Genomic DNA, 4,488 nt, shown 5'->3' with positions numbered 1-4,488 from the left:
CTGCGGCTATGTTTGAAGCAAAAAAGGCACGAAATTCCTCTTCGCTCATATTCAAGGTGTGTCGAGTAGTCGGTGCCATTTCCTTCAAAACAGTCAAATGAAACGAGTTAATCATATAGAACATCAAGAGTAGTCAATAGTATTTCGTAGCGTAATATGAACTTATTTATAAAAGCTCTTTCTTCATATTAGCGTTTTATACTCTTTAATTCGGGTAGTACCTACCCGTTAAGTTCATACTTAGTAGCTAACATACCATTTCAACTACTACAATTCTATATGAAAAACTAATCACAAAAACAAAAAAACAAAAATATATCATATTCAAGCCTTTATACAATAACTTGCGAACTTACAATACCGCTATTTTACATATAGCATGAAATATAGCACATAAAACTTTGATACAAAGTAGTTGCGAAGATAATTCTAGTTAATAAATAAGGCGTTCAGCAAAGGAAATAAAGACACGTAATTCATACGTCCAGAAACAAGTTATGCATTCTGGTTTTAATAATACCACTTCCTATCCTTGGTTTTGTGGAACATAACCATTGTGACCGATAGTAAGACAATGTGTTGTAACATCGTCAAAAGGATGAAGGTTACGTAATGTCCAACAGTCCCGTAACAATCTAAAAACCTCATTTCTTACCCCAATTACCGACTCCGTCACTTGTGGGAACGTTTTGTTTAATAGTTGTAGCCCGATGTTCTTGTTCTCACTTTGGTGAGAAGCGAACATTACTAACCCGTAAGCATAACATGCTTCTTTATGTTGCATGTTAGCCACTTTTTCTAAATCACGAAGTCCTATATTCGGATATATTGAGTCAAAATAATTTCTTAACCCGTTGCGTAAAATAGCATTTGGGTTCCCCGCAATATAAGTGTCAAAGTAAACACATCGTAACTTATGGATTTCCCAATGTGATATCCCCCATCTTTCGAAGGAAAGCGTTTTATAAACCAAGGCATTCTTGGAACGTTCTTCGAATGTCTTACAAACTGATCTCGCCTTAAATAGTTGTGCCGAGGAATTCTGACCGACTCTAGACAAGATTTCATCAATCATGTCTCCGGGTAGGTCTCTTAAAATATTGGGTTGTCTATCCATTTTGTGTTTTTAAACTGTAAAATAGACAAGAGTTAGATTCATAAAAAAAATACTTATTAATACAAGCAATTTTTACATATATCATAAAGCATAAGCACACTATATGACATATATTACACCACACGCATATAACTATCTTATTCCGACTCGCTCGTTTCTTCTTCTTCGGTTTTGGTTCGTTTTACCAAGTTTCTAGGGATATATGATGTTCCCCTAATACGAGCCGTCATTTTCCACATTGGTTTAGAAAAACCTGGTGGTTTAGAGGTTCCCGGGTTATTGTCACAACTTAATAAATACGGGTGTTGATGATACATATAAAGTTCATCGGGTTTGGAATCGAATTTCTCTATTTTTATGCCCTTTCCCTTATTGTTCTCTTTTACCTTATTAAATTGTGTTGGGGTAATTTCTATAACATCATCGGAATCCTTGTCGGGATCCAATTCATCGGAGAATTGGTAATCCTCCCAATACTTTGCTTCCTTGGCGGAAACACCATTGACCATAATTAACTTTGGTCGTTTGGTTGAGGATTTTCTTCTACTTAACCGTTTTATTATTTCCCCCACTTGTTCTATTTCTTCTTCCGGTTCCGAATCTTCTTCCGGTTCCGATTCTTCTTCCGGTTCCGACTCTTCTTCCGGTTCCTCTTCGGGAACTTGTGAATTAGTCCACGAATCATTCCAATTTACATTTGACTCTTCATTATTATTAGGTGAGTCAATGGGACTTGTTTTAGAGGTAGACATCTATCACATAATATAAAACACGTTAAGAGATTAATATATCATATAATATTCACATGTTAAAAATATATAGTTTCCAACAAAATTTGTTAAGCAATCATTTTTCAAGTAAACAAGGTCGAAGTCCAGACTCACTAATGCATCCTAACAAACTCGATAAGACACACTAATGCAAAATTCTGGTTCTCTAAGACCAACGCTCGGATACCAACTGAAATGTCCCGTTCTTATTGATTAAAGACGTTCCATATTAATTGATTTCGTTGCGAGGTTTTTACCTCTATATGAGACGTTTTTCAAAGACTGCATTCATTTTTAAAACAAACCATAACCTTTATTTCATAAATAAAGGTTTAAAAAGCTTTACGTAGATTATCAAATAATGATAATCTAAAATATCCTGTTTACACACGACCATTACATAATGGTTTACAATACAAATATGTTACATCGAAATCAGTTTCTTGAATGCAGTTTTTACACAATATCATACAAACATGGACTCCAAATCTTGTCCTTATTTTAGTATGCAACATCGGAAGCTCTTAGTATTCACCTGAGAATAAACATGCTTTAAACGTCAACAAAAATGTTGGTGAGTTATAGGTTTAACCTATATATATCAAATCGTAACAATAGACTACAAGATTTCATATTTCAATACACATCCCATACATAGAGATAAAAATCATTCATAGGGTGAACACCTGGTAACCGACATTAACAAGATGCATATATAAGAATATCCCCATCATTCTGGGACACCCTTCGGATATGATATAAATTTCGAAGTACTAAAGCATCCGGTACTTTGGATGGAGTTTGTTAGGCCCAATAGATCTATCTTTAGGAATCGCGTCAATTAGGGTGTCTGTTCCCTAATTCTTAGATTACCAGACTTAATAAAAAGGGGAATATTCGATTTCGATAATTCAACCATAGAATGTAGTTTCACGTACTTGTGTCTATTTTGTAAATCATTTATAAAACCTGCATGTATTCTCATCCCAAAAATATTAGATTTTAAAAGTGGGACTATAACTCACTTTCACAGATTTTTACTTCGTCAGGAAGTAAGACTTGGCCACTGGTTGATTCACGAACCTAAAACAATATATACATATATATCAAAGTATGTTCAAAATATATTTACAACACTTTTAATATATTTTGATGTTTTAAGTTTATTAAGTCAGCTGTCCTCGTTAATAACCTACAACTAGTTGTCCACAGTTAGATGTACAGAAATAAATCGATAAATATTATCTTGAATCAATCCACGACCCAGTGTATACGTATCTCAGTAATGATCACAACTCAAACTATATATATTTTGGAATCAACCTCAACCCTGTATAGCTAACTCCAACATTCACATATAGAGTGTCTATGGTTGTTCCGAAATATATATAGATGTGTCGACATGATAGGTCGAAACATTGTATACGTGTCTATGGTATCTCAAGATTACATAATATACAATACAAGTTGATTAAGTTATGGTTGGAATAGATTTGTTACCAATTTTCACGTAGCTAAAATGAGAAAAATTATCCAATCTTGTTTTACCCATAACTTCTTCATTTTAAATCCGTTTTGAGTGAATCAAATTGCCATGGTTTCATATTGAACTCTATTTTATGAATCTAAACAGAAAAAGTATAGGTTTATAGTCAGAAAAATAAGTTACAAGTCGTTTTTGTAAAGGTAGTCATTTCAGTCGAAAGAACGACGTCTAGATGACCATTTTAGAAAACATACTTCCACTTTGAGTTTAACCATAATTTTTGGATATAGTTTCATGTTCATAATAAAAATCATTTTCCCAGAATAACAACTTTTAAATCAAAGTTTATCATAGTTTTTAAATAACTAACCCAAAACAGCCCGCGGTGTTACTACGACGGCGTAAATCCGGTTTTACGGTGTTTTTCGTGTTTCCAGGTTTTAAATCATTAAGTTAGCATATCATATAGATATAGAACATGTGTTTAGTTGATTTTAAAAGTCAAGTTAGAAGGATTAACTTTTATTTGCGAACAAGTTTAGAATTAACTAAACTATGTTCTAGTGATTACAAGTTTAAACCTTCGAATAAGATAGCTTTATATGTATGAATCGAATGATGTTATGAACATCATTAATACCTCAAGTTCCTTGGATAAACCTACTGGAAATGAGAAAAATAGATCTAGCTTCAAAGGATCATTGGATGGCTTGAAAGTTCTTGAAGCAGAATCATGACACGAAAACAATTTCAAGTAAGATTTCCACTCGAAATAAGATTGTTATAGTTATAGAAATTGAATTAAGGTTTGAATATGATTATTACTTGTATTAGAAAGATAACCTACTATAAGTAACAAAGGTTTCTTGATCTTGTATGATTACTTGGAATGGATTTAGAAAACTTGGAGGTAAACTTGCAATCTTGGAAGTATTCTTGATTTTATGAAACTAGAACTTTTGGAATTTATGAAGAACACTTAGAACTTGAAGATAGAACTTGAGAGAGATCAATTAGATGAAGAAAATTGAAGAATGAAAGTGTTTGTAGGTGTTTTTGGTCGTTGGTGTATGGATTAGATATAAAGGATATGTAATTTTATTTTCATGTAAATA

This window comes from Rutidosis leptorrhynchoides, chromosome 6 (genome assembly GCF_046630445.1).
Source record: "Rutidosis leptorrhynchoides isolate AG116_Rl617_1_P2 chromosome 6, CSIRO_AGI_Rlap_v1, whole genome shotgun sequence".
Classification (NCBI taxonomy): Eukaryota; Viridiplantae; Streptophyta; class Magnoliopsida; order Asterales; family Asteraceae; genus Rutidosis; species Rutidosis leptorrhynchoides.
This window is presented reverse-complemented; position numbering follows the sequence as displayed.